The following is a 19919-nucleotide window of genomic DNA, read 5'->3' on the forward strand; positions in this document are numbered from 1 at the left end:
CCTCTCCTCTTCCATTCAAAAACCACCGCCAGCGAGTGAAGGTGTTGTGGAGAAGTAGATCGATGGAGGAGTATAACCGTTACGTGAGGATCGCAGACGGCGACCCTGTGAAGCTAGCTAGTATGTTGGAGATACAGTCTTGGTTTGACAACAAGAACCAACTAGCGGCGACAGCGACATCCATGGCCAAATATCTGCAATAGAGCGATAAGGGGGCGATACTCCCGAAGGGAGTCGCGCGGGAGTACATAGAGCTGCTCCTCTAGGCCATGGAGCAAACAGATTCACCGAATCTGATCGTGAGGGAGCGGTGGTGGGAGTATCGATCCCAAATGGAGCATCCACCAGAGATTGAAGGATCGAGCATCTATAGGGTGCCGTTTGTGAGGGTGTCATGCCAGAGCGATCCGGTGGAGTCTTCGTCGACCGAACCCAACTACAAGAGGAGAAAAGCTGTTGGTCCGACGATGCTTCCCTGCCATCCTCTCCCTCGCCGTTCACATCGTCTCACGGGGAGGCTGTCTGCCGCCGAGGAATAGGAGGGGACTGCCCCCCAGCCCAATAGTCGGGTAGGTTGTGAATTTTCAGGAGGAGCTTAGGGTTGTCAGTGTTTGGAGGTTGTGAATTGTGTTTTGTGTTGTGTATTTTGAGAGTACTTTCAGATATGAATGTATTTTGAATTTTAGATTTGTAGTATTGAGCATATGAAGTATTTTTTGAATTCTAGAGATCTATTTTTAGCACTTAAAAAATGTAGTTTCATAGGAGTATAAAAGTGCACACAATGTGATTCTCAGAGAAGAAACTGCAAATTTCAATTTCAGATAAGAAACTGCAAGTTCAGTTTCAGATAAGAAACTGCAACTTTCAGAGGCAGAGGATTTACATTAACACGGCCTTTTCAAACAGGGATAACATCATGTTGGAAGTTTTATTCATGGTCAAAAATGGAACTACCAGCCAGTTAACATCATGCTGATCAACATTCATGCATAGCACATCTTCATATGATGCACAGTCAAAAAGATATGCTATTTTCAAAATGCCCACACAATGTCGAGTGTGCGAAAAAAAGAGAAAACGACGGATGAAGTTTTGGTAAATGTTGTACGTGGTGTGCATAGATGACAATGGGGACCCACATGTCAATAATGGCAGAGGCAAAAAAATTGGAGATATTTTCCCTGCATCAGGTGGAATCAAACCCGGGCGGAACAGTTGTCGGTAGTGTCACTTGGCCACTCGGCTAGTTCAGTACTTTCGTTACAAATAAGGCACTACCTCAGGTGGTCCGATCTCCTCCTGCACCTTTGTACGCTCGCCGCGGCGCCGTTGTCTGCCATTGTTAACATGCTGAACAAATGAGAGGAATCTGGAGAGGACTGTACGTGGAGGGGCGGACAGTAGGGGCCCACCAGGTCTATGGCCGTACACAAGCAACTGCCTAATTGAAAAATACTTCCTCCTAATGCTATACTGACGTTGGGCCCACGGGTTTTTCAACATAGTTACATTTTTTAGGTGCTTCAACATAGTTAATAAAGGAGATAAATTCACAATGAAGTCGGGGAGCTGGCAGGTATCATTTATTATCACTGGGGCAGCAAGTATCAGCTGGGTTGTGGGCTGCCCCATCTAGGCTTTCTTTTTTAACATGCGCAGCCCACGACATGTCGGTTTGTATTTTCTTGAGGGTCGTCATGTATCGACCGGCCTATGGACCTCCCATCCGAGGTTTTATTTTTCCTGAAACATCGGCAGCCCAATTTATGTATTGTTTTGAAGAAAACGCAGAGGTCTGTTCTATTTTTCTATACAAGAATAGGAACGCCTGGTCCAACTTATGTTTCCCATCTAACTATATTATATATATTTAAATTATTTTATATGTTATTATATATTATTGTTATTGTCATCATATATTTAACAAATACTTACATATGTAAGAAAACAATATCCCGCATCTTATTAACTTAAAAATAATAATTTCTTAACAATAAAATCTTGGATTTTTTGGCAACGAAAATCCTGGTGATTGTGTACAAAAGCTTGGCAAGATTTAAGGACCAATGTAATAATAAATCACTTATTATTTAAATATATTTATAACAAAATGCTCAGCCCCTGTTTATTTTTTGATAACATTGCTACGCCCAACCCAACATTATAATTAGAATCAGCCCAGCAAAATCATGTATTTCGAGAAAGTGCAAATGGCCTGTATTTTTTTAGGAAAAAAATAAATGGGCCGCATGGACGCTACATTATTTGTTCACCCGTCCCAGCAAATGGACTGTAATTCTAAAAAAAGAGATCAAATTGACTGTAAATTCTGAAAAAATGGGTTGAATGCGTGCCACATTTTTGGAGACTGAAATGTGGGCCAATACAGCGAAGCCAACGCAAGTCATTATCAACTTAGTCAACAAATGATTCTGACATCGTTAGTCATTGGATTTACATCCAATGACCGGCATCCATCTTCAATCTCTCGTCTTCTTCCTCCAGCGCCGCCGGGACCACCTGCTCCCGCCTCTTGCTGCTAACAGCTCTGCTTAGCACGCTTCGCTGTGAAGCGCTACCCCACTGTCAGCTAGGCCATCCCTCCACCCCTCCACACCTCATGTTCTTCTCCACTGACTGCCAAACCACACCGCACCAGAACCAATTAACCCTCGTACACCTCTCCGTCTGCGACTCCACTCCCGCGTCTTCCCATCTCCGTCTCATTGCTGTTCGGGGCCTCGCCGTCGTCCACCACCTTGGATGCGCTCGGCGCGGCGTGGTCAATGTGGTCAACGAACGACATCCATCGGAAGTGGACTATACGTGGAGAGGCTGACAGCTGGGTCCACGGCCGCACACAAGGAAATGCCTCCTTATTACTCGCAAAATAATGATTCCTCCACCTAACATCTGGGACCATTCGGAAGGGCCTCTGTTTTTCATGAAAAAAACGTTCCCGTCGCTGACAGCTCGGACCCACCAGTAATATCTTCGCACGCAAGGAAGTGCTCCCTTATTACGCACAAAAAATGAATACTCCCCTTGCTAGCTGGGACCCACCATATGGGAGGCTGACTTGTGGGCCTACTAAGTTGACGCGGACGGAGGGCTTTTTCAACTTAGTCAATATGAACGATTCTAGCTCTAGTGACCGTACGATGTCCATCCAACGGCCGTAGTGCTTCTTCAACCTCTGGTCTTCTTGCTCCAGCCGCCCAAAGCAGCACCGGTCGTGCCACCTGCTCCTGCCTCCCGTGGCCGGCTGTGCTGCCGCGGAGGCCTCACCGCCCCCTAGTACTCCCACCCCTGGCCAGGTCATCCCTCTACTCACTCACACCCCCTGTTATTCTGTTGCGACGGCAACCTCACACCGCAGCCGAACCAATGAACCCTCGTATTCCTCTCCGTGTGGGCATCCACTGCCGCGTCTTCCCCAGCTCCGCGTCGTCCCCTTCCTAGGCCTCGCCATCGTCCACCGCCTCGGTGCTCTCGGTGTGGCGCGGTCAATGTGGTCAACGAACGACTTCCATCGGAAGAGTACTGTACGTGGAGAGGCTGACAGTTGGGTCCACGGCCGCAGCAAGGAAGAGCCTCCTTATTACGCGCAAAATAATGATTCCTCCACCAGACAGCAGGGACCCACCGGACGGGCCACCGCATTTCGCGAAAAAAATGTTTCCCCCTGACTGCTAGGACCCACCAGCTACATCTTCGCACGCAAGGAAGTGCCTGACAGTCGGGACCCACCTGGTCGAACCGTATGTAGCGTTGTCATTCTGGTCGCGACCGTGTATGTACATACTCGTTGATCGGTCTGTCTGCAGGCTGCAGCGATGAACCGTGGTCGTGTAAGGAAGGGCACGTGTCGTAGAAGAGGCACGCACGTAGCATGTCACACAGTCCCGTTAATATCGTCTACACGTACGTACAACCAGGGTGCAAGAAAGTAAATACGGTCACGTATGTACATACGGGCGGGGTCTCGAACGCCTAGTCGCGCATACATACGGCCAGGTCCCGTGTACATGGCTGGGACGGAACGGAGAAACTACATCGTGTTCATGGGGAGGCAATGGAAGGCATCGTGTTCATCGGGAGGCAATGGAATACGTCATGTTCATCGAGAGCCAACCGGCTTGGACGGAACAACCGATCGAAACGAGGCCTAGTGTATCATAGAACAGAGGAAACGGCCTTGTGTTCGACCGACCACGGTCGAAACGGGATCATGTTCATCAGGAGGGGTCTGGCGTACCGAAAAACGGAGGAAACAGACTTCTCTTGGTCGAAACGGGGTCCTGTTGATCGGGAGGGGTGTGGCGTACCACAAAATGGAGGAAACGGACTTGTGTTGGAGCGCTACGGTCGAAACGGCGGTCCTGTTTATCAGGAGGGGTGTGGCGTACGGCAAAATGGGACTCCATGGGATATTGTTCATCTCCACCGTCGACCTCCTCCAGCCTCCACGGGCTACTGTTCATCCACCATCGACCTCCTCCATCCTCCACCTATGACTGTTCATCCACGGGCTCCTGTTCATCCAACCTCCACCGCTCCTCCACCGGCTACTGTTCAACCAGCCCTCCCCACGGGGTCCTGTTCAACCACCCCTCCATGGGCTACTATTCATCCAGCCCTCCACCGGCTACTGTTCATCCAGCCCTCCACGGGGTCCTGTTCATCCACCCCCAACCGGCTCGATTGATCGGGGTCCTGTTCATCCAGCGGCAACGGCCTCTACTACCACGGGGTCCTGTTCATCCACCCCCCAACGGGAACTGTTCATCCAACCCCACCCCCCCCCCCAACAACACTCACTGTTTGTCCAGAGGCAGCATCGTTCGGCTTCAGTTAGCAGCAGTAGCGAAGGAATCACTCGGGATTAGTTAACACCAAGGGATCGATCGGGGTTTAGTAACGTAGCTACTGCAATCTCTCGGGTTCAATTAGAGCCCAACGCCTCGCTCGGGTTCAGTTAGAGCGCAACGCCTCACACACACGTGTGTACGTGTATGAGAGAAACGCGCATCGCTCGGCCCCGACCACCCACCGTAACTAGGAACTCCCCAATATTTTCTTCGCCCTTGCATCTACCACGGTTTTTTCCGTCATGGACAGCCCAAAGAATGTCATGGAGCTGCGTCTCCGGCCCGCCCAGGACGAAAAGCCCATTTTCTGTCATGATTTTTTGTCATAGAAGTAGGAGCCCACCACATCTATGATGATACCAGGTTTTGTCACAATTATCGTCATAGAAGTGTCATAAGCATGACAGAAAAAAATTCGTTCGGACCAAAATATCACGGATGTGTCTTTTTTGTAGTGATTACTCCTTGTAGTTGATGCTAGTTGGTTTTCTTCATGGAAGATCATATGTTTAGATCCTTAATGATATTCAATACCCCTATGATCTTGAACATGAACGTGCTTTGTGAGTAGTCACGTTTCTTCCTGGGGACATGGGAGAAGCCTTATTATAAGTAATCATGTGAATTAGGTATTCGTTAGATATTTTGATGAGATGTATGTTGTCTTTCCTCTAGTGGTGTTATGTGAACGTCGACTACATGACACTTCACCATGATTTGGACTAGGGGAAGGCATTGGGAAGTAATAAGTAGATGATGGGTTGTTAGAGTGACAGAAGCTTAAACCCTAGTTTATGCGTTGCTTCATAAGGGGCTGATTTGGATCCACATGTTTCATGCTATGGTTAGATTTATCTTAATTCTTCTTTCATAGCTGCGGATGCTTGCGAGTGGGGTGATGTCTGCTAGGACTACGTCGGTATTTCCCCAAAGAGGAAGGGATGATGCAGCATAGCGCCGGTAGGTATTTCCCTCAGTGATGAGACCAAGGTTATCAAAACAGTAGGAGAACCAAGCAACACTACGTAAACAACACCTGCACACAAATAACAAATACTCGCAACGCGGCGTATTAAAGGGGTTGTCAATCCCTTTCGGGTAACAGCGCCGGAAATTGGCAAACGGACGTGAGAAAGTTGTAATAATTCGACAGATATATCTCGCCGGAACACGAGATAAAATAAATTGCAGCAAGGTATTTTTGTATTTTTGGTTTAATAGATCTGAAAATAAAAGCAAATAAAATAGATCGCAAAGGCAAATATAATAAGAAAGAGACCAGGGGGCCGTAGATTTCACTAGTAGCTTCTCTCGAGAAAAATAGCAAACGGCGGGTAAACGAATTACTGTTGGGCAATTGATAGAAGTTCAAATAATCATGACGATATCCAGTCAATGATCATTATATAGGCATCACGTCCAAGATTAGTAGACCGACTCTTGCCTACATCTACTACTATTACTCCACACATCGACCGCTATCCAGCATGCATCTAGTGTATTAAGTTCATGGAGAAACGGAGTAATGTAATAAGAACGATGACATGATGTAGACAAGATCCATTTATGTAGAAATAGACCCCATCTTGTTATCCTTAATAGCAACGATACATACGCGTCGGTTCCCCTTCTGTCACTAGGATCAAGCACCGTAAGATTGAACCCATCACAAAGCACCTCTTCCCATTGCAGGATAAATATATCAAGTTGGCCAAACAAAACCCAAATATCAGAGGAAATACGAGGCTATAAGTAATCACGCATATAATAGATCAAAGAAGACTCAAACAACTTTCATGGATAAAAAGATAGATTTGATCATAAACTCAAAGTTCATCGGATCCCAACAAACACATGGCAAAAGAGTTACATCATATGGATCTCCAAGAGACCATTGTATTGAGAATCAAAAGAGAGAGAGGAAGCCGTCTAGCTACTAACTACGGACCAGTAAGTCTACAAAGAAATACTCACGCATCACCGGAGAGGCACCAATGGACATGATGAACCCCTCCGTGGTGGTGTCTAGATTGGATCTGGTGGTTCTGGAACTTGCAGCGGCTGGAATTGATTTTTGTCGACTCTCCTAGGGTTTCTGGAATTTTGGGGGTATTTATAGAGTAAAGAGGCGGTTCGGGAGGCACCCAAGGTGGGCACAACCCACCAGGGCCTGCCTGGGCCTCCAAGCGTGCCCTGGTGGGTTGTGCTCCCCTCAGAGCACCCCCCAGGTGCTTCTTTGGCCCAGTGGATGTCTTCGGGTTCATAAAAAATCCGCAAAAAGTTCCGCTGCGTTTGGACTCCGTTTGATATTGATTTCCTGCGATGTAAGAAACATGCAAAAACAACAACTGGCACTTGGCACTATGTCAATAGTTTAGTACCAAAAAATGATATAGAATGACTATAAAATGATTATAAAACATCCAAGAATGATAATATAATAGCATGGAACAATAAAAAATTATAGATACGTTGGAGACGTATCAGCATCCCCAAGCTTAATTCCTGCTCGTCCTCGAGTAGGTAAATGATAAAAACATAATTTTTGATGTGGAATGCTGCCTAACATGTCATCTCATATTCTTTTCTTTGTAGCATGGACATTTGGACTTTTATATGGTTCAAAGCAATAGTCTAGTTTTGACACGACGACTTAAATACTCAAGCATACCAACAAGCAACCATGTCTTTCGAAATATCAATGCTAAAATAAGTTGCCCCTAGCCCAACATGCTCAATCATTGATCCATTCATGAAACACACTCGCATATTAGCTACACTCAATGCTCAAGTACAATCGTAGTGCCCCCTAGTTGGTGCTTTATAAGAGAAGATGGAGACTCAAATTAAAAATAAAAATTGCATAAAGTAAAAGAAAGGCCCTTCGCGGAGGGAAGTAGGGATTTGTAGAGGTGCCAGATGATACGTCTCCAACGTATCTATAATTTTTGATTGTTCCATGCTATTATATTATTTGTCTTGGATGTTTATGGGCTTTATTATGCACTTTTATATTATTTTTGGGACTAACCTATTGACCCAGAGCCCAGTGCCAGTTCCTGTTTTTTTTCCTTGTTTGAGTGTTCCGAAGAAAAGGATTATCAAACGGAGTCGAAACGGAATGAAACCTTCTCGAGAAGTTATTTTTGGAAGGAAAGCAACCCGGGAGACTTGGAGTGCACGTCAGGAAAGCAACGAGGGAGGCACGAGGCAGGGGGTGCGCCCTCCACCCTCGTGGGCCCCTCGTGGCTCCCCTGACGTACTTCTTTCGCCTATATATATATCCATATACCCTAAAACGATCGAGGAACATAATAGATCGGGAGTTCCGCCGCCGCAAGCCTCTGTAGCCACCAAAAACCAATCGGGACCCTGTTCCGGCTCACTACCGGAGGGGGGATCCCTCACCGGTGGCCATCTTCATCATCCCGGCGCTCTCCATGACGAGGACGGAGTAGTTCACCCTCGGGGCTGAGGGTATGTACCAGTAGCTATGTGTTTGATCTCTCTCTCTCTCTCTCTCGTGTTCTTGAGGTGATACGATATTGATGTATCACGATCTTTGCTATTATAGTTGGATCTTATGTTTCTTCTCCCCCTCTACTCTCTTGTAATGGATTGAGTTTTCCCTTTGAAGTAATCTTATCGAATTGAGTCTTTAATGATTTGAGAACACTTGATGTATGTCTTGCCGTCCGTATCTGTGGTGACAATGGGATATCACGTGATTCACTTGATGTATGTTTTGGTGATCAACTTGCGGGTTCCGGCCATGAACCTATGCATAGGGGTGGCACATGTTTTCGTCTTGATTCTCTGGTGGAAACTTTGGGGCACTCTTTGAGGTCCTATGTGTTGGTTGAATAGATGAATCTGAGATTGTGTGATGCGTATCGTATAATCATACCCACGGATACTTGAGGTGACATTGGAGTATCTAGGTGACATTAGGGTTTTGGTTGATTTGTGTCTTAAGGTGTTATTCTAGTACGAACTCTAGGGCTATTTGTGACACTTATAGGAATAGCCCAACGGATTGATTGGAAAGAATAACTTTGAGGTGGTTTCGTACCCTACAATAATCTCTTCGTTTGTTCTCCACTATTAGTGACTTTGGAGTAACTCTTTGTTGCATGTTGAGGATAGTTATATGATCCAATTATGTTATTATTGTTGAGAGAACTTGCACTAGTGAAAGTATGAACCCTAGGCCTTGTTTCCTGGCATTGCAATACCGTTTACACTCACTTTTATCGCTTGCTACCTTGCTGTTTTTATATTTTCAGATTACAAAAACCTATATCTACCATCCATATTGCACTTGTATCATCATCTCTTCGCCAAACTAGTGCACCTATACAATTTACCATTGTATTGGGTGTGTTGGGGACACAAGAGACTCTTTGTTATTTGGTTGCAGGGTTGTTTGAGAGAGAGACCATCTTCAACCTACGCCTCCCATGGATTGATAAACCTTAGGTCATCCACTTGGGGGAAATTTTCTACTGTCCTACAAACCTCTGCACTTGGAGGCCCAACAACGTCTACAAGAAGAAGGTTGCGTAGTAGACATCAAGCTCTTTTCTGGCGCCGTTGCCGGGGAGGTTAGGTAAGCGGCACTCACACCCCGTCAACTAAGCAGTTTCTGGCGCCGTTGCCGGGGAGGTGAGTGCTTGAAGGTATATCTTTAGATCTTGCAATCGAATCTTTTTGTTTCTTGTTTTATCACTAGTTTAGTTTATAAAATAAAACTAAAAATGGAATTGAGTTTGTCTCATACGCTTCATCTTTTTAATATCTTTCGTGAGTATGATGGAAAGGACAATTGTGCCAAAGTGTTAGAAGAAGAATGTATTAGAATGTTTGGCACTAAATATTTATATGATGAGCATGATTGCAATGTTGTTAGTATGAATTCCTTGAATATCCATGATGCTAATGATAGGCAAAGCCACAAGCTTGGGGAAGCTATGTTTGATGAAGTTGATATTTTTCCCCCAAGCTTTGATGAGCAAATTTACTATGATGAAAGCATGCCTCCTATCTATGATGATTATTGTGATGACACGTATGCTTTAAAGAATAATTATAACCATGAAACTTGTCATCTTGACCTTAATTTTCAATCACATGATAGTCATTTTGTTGAGTTTGCTCCCACTACTATTCATGAGAATAAATTTGCTTATGTGGAGACTAATAAAAATTCTATGCTTGTAGATCATGAAAAGAATGCTTTAGGTGCTGGTTATATTGTTGAATTCATTCATGATGCTACTGAAAATTATTATGAGGGAGGAAAATATGCTTGCAGGAATTGCAATAATATCAAGTTTCCTCTCTATGTGCTTAAAGTTTTGAAGTTATGCTTGTTTTGCCTTCCTATGCAAGTTGATTCTTGTTCCCATAAATTGTTTGCTCACAAAATCCCTATACATAGGAAGTGGGTTAGACTTAAATGTGCTAGTCATATTCTTCATGATGCTCTCTATATGTTTCAATTCTTATCTTTTATGCGAGCATCATTGAAATCATCATGCCTAGCTAGAGGCGTTAAACGTTAGCGATTGCTGGGAGGCAACCCAATTTTATTTTAGTTTCTTGCTTTTTGGTTCTGTTTAGTAATAAATAATCCATCTAGCCTATGTTTAGATGTGGTTTTATGTTTTAGTTAGTGTTTGTGCCAAGTAGAACCTTTGGGAAGGCTTAGATGAAGTCTTTATGATCATGCTGTAAAAAACAGAAACTTTAGCGCTCACAAAATTAGCTTCAACTTTTTACTGGAGAGCGATATTTAGTTGATTCTTTTTGCAGATGATTACTAGACAAATTCCTCAGGTCCACCAATTTATTTTAGAATTTTTGGAGTTCCAGAAGTTTGCGTTAGTTACAGATTACTACAGACTGTTCTGTTTTTGACAGATTCTGTTTCCATTGTGTTGCTTGCTTATTTTGATGAATCTGTGGCTAGTAAAATAGTTTATAAACCATAGAGAAGTTGGAATACAGTAGGTTTAACACCAATAAAAATAAATAATGAGTTCATTACAGTATCTTGAAGTGGTGTTTTGTTTTCTTTCGCTAACGGAGCTTACGAGTTTTCTGTTAAGTTTTGTGTTGTGAAGTTTTCAAGTTTTGGGTAAAGATTTGATGGACTACGGAATAAGGAGTGGAAAGAGCCTAAGCTTGGGGATGCACAAGGCACCCCAAGATAATATTCAAGGATAACCAAGAGCCTAAGCTTGGGGATGCCCCGGAAGGCATCCCCTCTTTCGTCTCCGTTCATCGGTAACTTTACTTGGAGCTATATTTTTATTCACCACATGATATGTGTTTTGCCTGGAGCATCATTTTATTTTCTTTTGTTTTGCTTGCTGTTTGAATAAAGTACCAAGATCTTAAATTCTTAAATGTTTGATAGTCTCCACATAGTTGCATAATTATTAAACTACTCATTGATCTTCACTTATATCTTTCGGAGTAGTTTGTTGTTTGCTCTAGTGCTTCACTTATATTCTTTTAGAGCACGGCGGTGGCTATATTTTTAAGAAATATATGAACTCTCATGCTTCACTTATATTATTTTGAGAGTCTTTAGAACAGCATGGTAATTTGCTTTGGTTATGAATTTAGTCCTAATATGATGGGCATCCAAGAGGGATATAATACAAACTTTCATATAAAGTGCATTGAATACTATGAGAAGTTTGATTCTTTATGATTGTTTTGAGATATGAAGATGGTGATATTAGAGTTATGCTAGTTGAGTAGTTGTGAATTTGAGAAATACTTGTGTTAAAGTTTGTGATTCCCGTAGCATGCATGTATGGTGAACCGTTATGTGATGAAGTCGGAGCATGATTTATTTATTGATTGTCTTCCTTATGAGTGGCGGTCGGGGACGAGCGATGGTCTTTTCCTACCAATCTATCCCCCTAGGAGCATGCGCGTAATACTTTGCTTCGATAACTAATAGATTTTTGCAACAAGTATATGAGTTCTTTATGACTAATGTTGAGTCCATGGATTATACGCACTCTCACCCTTCCACCATTGCTAGCCTCTCTAATACCGCGCACTTTTTCGCCGGTATCATACACCCACCATATACCATCCTCAAAACAGCCACCATACCTACCTATTATGGCATTTCCATAGCCATTCCGAGATATATTGCCATGCAACTTACCACCGTTCCATTTATTATGACACGCTTCATCATTGTCATATTGCTTTGCATGATCATGTAGTTGACATCGTATTTGTGGCAAAGCCACCGTTCATAATTCTTTCATACATGTCACTCATGAGTCATTGCATATCCCGGTACACCGCCGGAGGCATTCATATAGAGTCATATTTTGTTCTAAGTATCGAGTTGTAATTGTTGAGTTGTAAGAAAATAAAAGTGTAATGATCTTCATTGTTAGAGCATTGTCCCAGTGAGGAAAGGATGATGGAGACTATGATTCCCCCACAAGTCGGAATGAGACTCCGGACGAAAAAAAAGAGGCCATAAAAAAATTAAAAAAAAGAAAAGGCCCAAATAAAAAAATGAAGAGAAAAAGAGAGAAGGGACAATGCTACTATCCTTTTACCACACTTGTTCTTCAAAGTAGCACCATGATCTTCATGATAGAGAGTCTCCTATGTTGTCACTTTCATATACTAGTGGGAATTTTTCATTATAGAACTTGGCTTGTATATTCCAATGATGGGCTTCCTCAAAATGCCCTAGGTCTTCGTGAGCAAGCGAGTTGGATGCACACCCACTTAGTTTCTTTTGTTGAGCTTTCATACACTTATAGCTCTAGTGCATCTGTTGCATGGCAATCCCTACTCATTCACATTGATATCTATTGATGGGCATCTCCATAGCCCATTGATACGCCTAGTTGATGTGAGACTATCTTCTCCTTTTTGTCTTCTCCACAACCACCATTCTATTCCACCTATAGTGCTATGTCCATGGCTCACACTCATGTATTGCGTGAAGATGGAAAAGGTTTGAGAACATCAAAAGTATGAAACAATTGGTTGGCTTGTCATCGGGGTTGTGCATGATTTAATATTTTGTGTGATGAAGATAGAGCATAGCCAGACTATATGATTTTGTAGGGATAACTTTCTTTGGCCATGTTATTTTGAGAAGACATGATTGCTTTGTTAGTATGCTTGAAGCATTATTATTTTCATGTCAATATGAACTTTTATCTTGAATCTTTTGGATCTGAATATTCATACCACAATTAAGAAGAATTACATTGAAATTATGCCAAGTAGCATTCCACATCAAAAAAATTGTTTTATCATTTACCTACTCGAGGACGAGCAGGAATTAAGCTTGGGGATGCTGATACGTCTCCAACGTATCTATAATTTTTGATTGTTCCATGCTATTATATTATCTGTCTTGGATGTTTATGGGCTTTATTATGCACTTTTATATTATTTTTGGGACTAACCTATTGACCCAGAGCCCAGTGCCAGTTCCTGTTTTTTCCCTTGTTTCAGTGTTTCGAAGAAAAGGAATATCAAACGGAATGAAACCTTCTGGAGAAGTTATTTCTGGAAGGAAAGCAACCCGGGAGACTTGGAGTGCACGTTGGGAAAGCAACGAGGGAGGCACGAGGCAGGGGGGTGCGCCCACCCCCTTGGGCGCGCCCTCCACCCTCGTGGGCCCCTCGTGGCTCCCCTGACGTACTTCTTTCACCTATATAAATCCATATACCCTAAAACGATCGGGGAACAGAATAGATCGGGAGTTCCGCCGCCGCAAGCCTCTGTAGCCACCGAAAACCAATCGGGACCCTGTTCCGGCACCCTGCCGGAGGGGGGATCCCTCACCGGTGGCCATCTTCATCATCCCGGCGCTCTCCATGACGAGGAGGGAGTAGTTCACCCTCAGGGCTGAGGGTATGTACCAGTAGCTATGTGTTTGATCTCTCTCTCTCTCTCTCATGTTCTTAAGGTGATACGATCTCTATGTATCGCGAGCTTTGCTATTATAGTTGGATCTTATGTTTCTTCTCCCCGTCTACTCTCTTGTAATGGATTGAGTTTTCCCTTTGAAGTAATCTTATCGGATTGAGTCTTTAAATATTTGAGAACACGTGATGTATGTCTTGCCGTGCGTATCTGTGGTGACAATGGGATATCACGTGATTCACTTGATGTATGTTTTGGTGATCAACTTGCGGGTTCCGCCCATGAACCTATGCATAGGGGTTGGCACACGTTTTCGTCTTGATTCTCTGGTGGAAACTTTGGGGCACTCTTTGAGGTCCTATGTGTTGGTTGAATAGATGAATCTGAGATTGTGTGATGCGTATCGTACAATCATACCCACGGATACTTGAGGTGACATTGGAGTATCTAGGTGACATTAGGGTTTTGGTTGATTTGTGTCTTAAGGTGTTATTCTAGTACGAACTCTAGGGCTGTTTGTGACACTTATAGGAATAGCCCAACGGATTGATTGGAAAGAATAACTTTGAGGTGGTTTCGTACCCTACAATAATCTCTTCGTTTGTTCTCCACTATTAGTGACTTTGGAGTGACTCTTTGTTGCATGTTGAGGATAGTTATATGATCCAATTATGTTATTATTGTTGAGAGAACTTGCACTAGTGAAAGTATGAACCCTAGGCCTTGTTTCCTGGCATTGCAATACCGTTTACGCTCACTTTTATCGCTTGCTACCTTGCTGTTTTTATATTTTCAGATTACCAAACCTATTTCTACCATCCATATTGCACTTGTATCATCATCTCTTCGCCGAACTAGTGCACCTATACAATTTACCATTGTATTGGGTGAGTTGGGGACACAAGAGACTCTTTGTTATTTGGTTGCAGGGTTGTTTGAGAGAGACCATCTTCAACCTACGCCTCCCACGGATTGATAAACCTTAGGTCATCCACTTGAGGGAATTTTGCTACTGTCCTACAAACCTCTGCACTTGGAGGCCCAACAAAGTCTACAAGAAGAAGATTGCGTAGTAGACATCACCAGAGCTCAAAGCGAAAATTGTGAGGTAAAAACTTTTTGAGAGGCATACTTTTCCCACCAACGTAAATGACTTAGAGCTCCCAACACTTTCCATGCTAGATATATCATAGGCGGTTCCCAAATAGAAAATAAAGTTTATTCCTTTTTCAACCATACTTTCACTTTCCATGGCTAACCGTATCCATGGGTGCCTTCAATACCAACACTTTCCAAGGAATTTATTATTTGACAACGTAAAAAAAATCATTTTTCATTTCGGGATTGGGCATCCCTAATACCTATGCCTTACTCTCATGCAATGCCAAGTGCAAATACTCATCGTGAGAATAACACATCTAGCATGGAAAATATCGACCACCCCACCACCTCGTAAGCGGTACGAGCACACAAAAGAGAAATTTATTTTGAAAATTAGAGATGGCACATACAAATTTGCTTAGAACGGCAAAAGAATGCTGCATATAGGTAGGTATGGTGGACTCATGTGGCAAAACTGGTTTAAAGGATTTTCGAAGCACAAGTGGTGATCATACTTAATGCAAAATGAAGGCTAGCAAAAGATTGAGAAGCGAACACCCAAGAAACGAATAATCTCATAAGCAAGCATTGAGCAAAATTAACACCGAATAATGCACCACAAGTATGATGTAATTTCATTGCACAACTATTGACTTTCGCGCTTGCATAGGGAATCACAAACCTTAACACCAATATTCTTACTAAAGCATAATTACTCATCAACATGACTCACATATCACATCATCATATCTCAAAACTATTAGGACGAATCAAGTTTATTTTGTCCAATGATCTTCATGAAAGTTTTTATTATATCCTTCTCGGATATCTATCACTTTGGAACTAATTTTCATGTGTTAGTTGTGATAAGCTCAAACAAATATAAGTGAAGATCATGAGCATAATATTTCTCTCTCAAATTAATTTAAGTGAAGCAAGAGAAAATTTCTTAAAAAAATTAAAAACTCTCAAATAAATCTAAGTGAAGCAAGAGAGCATTTCTTCAAAAATACTAAAGCACACCGTGCTCAAAAAGATATAAGTGAAGCACTAGAGCAATTTCATAGCTCATAAAGATCTAAGTGAAGCATAGAGAGCATTTCTAACAAGTCATGGCATAATTTTGGCTCTCTTAAACAAGTGTGTCCAGCAAGGATTCATGACTTAAAACAAAAAGAAAAACAAGCAAAGACTCATATCATACAAGACGCTCCAAGCAAAACTCATAGTATGTGACGAATAAAAATATAGCTTCGAGTAAAATATTGATGGTCGTTAGAAGAAAGAGGGGATGCTACTCGGGGCATCCCCAAACTTAGTTGCTTGCTTCTCTGTGGATAATAGCTTGGGATCCCAAGGGCATCCCCAAGCTTAGGCTCTTCTTACTCCTTATTCCTTCATCCATCGTAACATCACCCAAAACTTGAAAACTTCAATCACACAAAACTCAACAAAACCTTCATGAGATCCGTTAGTATAAGAAAGCAAATCACTACTATAAGTACTGTTGCAACCCATTCATATTTTATTCTTGCATTATATCTACTGTATTCCAAATTTCTATGGCAAAAACTCTTCAAAGAAAACCATAGAATCATCAGAACAAGCACGCAACGAAAAGAAAACAGAATCTGTCAAAAACAGATCAGTCTGTAGCAATCAGGATATTCTGAATACCTCTGTAACTCCAACAGTTCTGAAAAATTAGGACAACGTGAGCATTTTGTATGTCAATCTACCGTAAAATATTCAGAATTTTTAGTCGCTTCTGTGATTTTGAACAATTTTTACTCTGGAAGCAAAATTTTCTTTTTTTCACCAAGATCAAAACAACTATCACCCAAGAAGATATTAAAGGCTTTACTTGGCACAAACACTAATTAAAACACAAAAAACACAATCATAACAGTAGCATAATTGTGCAAACACTCAAGAACAGAAAGCAAAAAACAAAATAAATTTTATTCATTGGGTTGCCTCCCAACAAGCGCTATTGTTTCATGCTCCTAGTTAGGCATAAAGCGAGGATCTAAGTTTTGTCATATTTGTTTCTAGATCCATAAGATGCCCTCATGATTGATTCATATGGTGGCCTAATTCTTGTTCAAGGGAAGTGTTCCATACCGTTCCTTAGTTGAAATTGGAATTAATATTGCCTTCTTTCATATCAATCACGACACCAATAGTGCGTAAAAACGGTCTACCAAGAATAATTGGACAAGACAGATTGCAATCAATACCAAGAACAATAAAATCTATGGGCACATAATTCCTATAAGCAAGAATAAGAACATCATTAATTCTTCCCATAGGCTTTTTAATAGTAGAATCTGCCAAGTGCAAATTTAAAGAACATTCTTCAATATCGGTAAGACCAAGCACATCACATAAAGATTTCGGAATTGTAGAAACACTAGCACCCAAGTCACACAAAGAAAAACACTCATAACTTTTAATCTTGAATTTGATAGTAGGTTCCCACTCATCATGTAATTTTCTAGGAATTGAAACTTCTAATTCCAACTTTTCTTCTAAAGCTTTCATCATAGCATCAACAATACGTTTAGTAAAAGCTTTATTTTGTTCATAAGCATGGGGTGAATTTATCATGGATTGCAACAAAGAAATACAATAAATCAAAGAACAACTATCATAATTAAAGTCTTTGTAGTCCAAAAGAGTGGGCATATCTCTAGTTAAAGTTTTGACCTCTTCAAACCCACTTTTATCAATTTTCTCAACAAGATTTTCACCCTCCGAATTATCGGGGCGCCTTCTAATTAAAGTTGACTCTTCTTCAGTCCCTTTTTCATCAATCTTAATTTTACTAAACAAGGAATCAATAGAAGAAACACCAATCATTTTAATATCTTCATCACTTTCATGAAAGCAATCACTAGAAAACGCCTTTTCTAAAAATTCTCTTCTAGCTCTAAGCATAGCGGTTCTTTGCTTACTTTCATCCATAGAAACATAAAGAGCTTTAATTGATTCCTCAACCTTAGGCACAAAAAATTTCATATTGAGATTTTCTACATCATGAGAAATTCTATCAACACCTCTAGACAAATCATCAATCTTATTCAACTTATCTTCCGTTGTAGTGTTGAAAACTTTTTGAGTGTTGATAAATTCTTTAATATCATTCTCAAGATCAGAGGTGTTCCTATTATTATTATAAGAACGATTTCCATAGGAATTACCATAATTATTAGAGGAATTACTAGGAAAAGGCCTAGGATTAAAATTAATTACCTCTATAAACATTGTTATTGAAATTGTTTCGCGAGATAAAAATCACATCTACGACATCACTATTTTGCTCAATCAAAGTAGACAAAGGCATATCACTGAAATCAATAGGAGCACTTTTACTAGCAACCAATTTCATAAGAGCATCAACTTTTTCACTCAAAGAAGACATTTCTTCAACCGAATTAACTTTTTCACTAGTAGGAGCTCTTTCGGTATGCCATTGTGAATAATTTGCCATGATATTATCAAGCAATTTTGTGGCTACACCCAAAGTAATTTCCATAAAATTACCACCCGCGGCGGAGTCTAAAAGATTACGAGAAACAAAATTCAATCCCACATAAAAAATTGTATGATCATCCAAAGATTTAACCCATGAGTTGGGAAATTCCTTAGCATCATTTTTATCCTTTCCCAAGATTGCGCAACATACTCATGTTCAAGTTGCTTGAAATTCATGATCTGGGTTCTAAGGGAAATATTTTTTGCGGGAGGAAAGTACTAAGTGATAAAAGCATCTTTGCACTTATTCCAAGAATCGATACTATTGCGAGGCAAAGAAGAAAACCAAATTTTTGCATGATCTCGCAAACAAAACAGGAATAATTTCATCTTCACAACATCATTGTCCACATTCTTTTGTGTATCGCATAATTCCATGAATGTGTTAAGATGGGACGCGGCATCCTCATTAGGAGTACCGGAAAATTGATCTATCATAACAAGATTCAGCAAAGCAGTATTCATATCACAAGATTCCGCACTAATGGCGTGAGCAATCGGAGTGCCAATAAAATCATTGTTGTTGGTATTTGAGAAATCACACAACTTGGTGTTATCTTGAGTCATTGTGACTATGCAACAAGATTGCACTCAAAAACAGATCTGATGAGAAAACGGCGAACGAAAAAGAGGGCGAATAAAATGGCAATTTTTTGTGAAGTGGGGGAGAGGAAAACGGGAGGCAAATGGCAAATAATGTAAATTGCAAGGAGATGAGATTTGTGATTAGGAACCTGGTAGATGTTGATGATGTCTCCCCAGCAAAGGTGCCAGAAATTCCTTTTGATGTCTGCTAGGACAACGTCAGTATTTCCGCAAAGAGGAAGGGTGATGCAGCACAGCGACGGTAGGTATTTCCCTCCGTGATGAGACCAAGGTTATCGAAGAAGTAGGAGAACCAAGCAATGATACGTCCATTTTGCATCATGCTTTTATGACAATATTTATTGCATTATGGGATGTTATTACACATTATATCACATTACTTATGGTTATTCTGTCTTATTTTACAAGGTTTACATGAAGAGGGAGAATGCCGGCAGCTGGAATTCTGGACTGGAAAAGGAGCAAATGTTAGAGACCTATTCTGCACAACTCAAGAAGTCCGGAAACTTCACGGAGATTATTTTTGGAATATATAAAAAAAATGGGCGAAGAAAGAACCAGAGGGGGGCCACCAGCCAGACACAAAGGTGGAGGGCGCGCCGTACCCCCCTGGGCGCGCCCCCCGACCTTGTGTGCCCCCTGGCAGGCCTCCGGTGCCCATCTTCTGCTATATGGTGTCTTTTACCCTGGAAAAAAAATTAGAGAGAAGCTTTCGGGATGAAGCGCCATCGTCTCGAGGCGGAACCTGGGCAGAACCCATCTAGGCCTCCGGCGGAGCTATTCTGCCAGGGAAACATCCCTCCGGGAGGGGGAAATCATCGCCATCATCATCACCATCGATCCTCTCATCGAGGGAGGATCAATCTCCATCAA

This window comes from Triticum aestivum, chromosome 1D (genome assembly GCF_018294505.1).
Source record: "Triticum aestivum cultivar Chinese Spring chromosome 1D, IWGSC CS RefSeq v2.1, whole genome shotgun sequence".
In the NCBI taxonomy this organism is placed as follows: Eukaryota; Viridiplantae; Streptophyta; class Magnoliopsida; order Poales; family Poaceae; genus Triticum; species Triticum aestivum.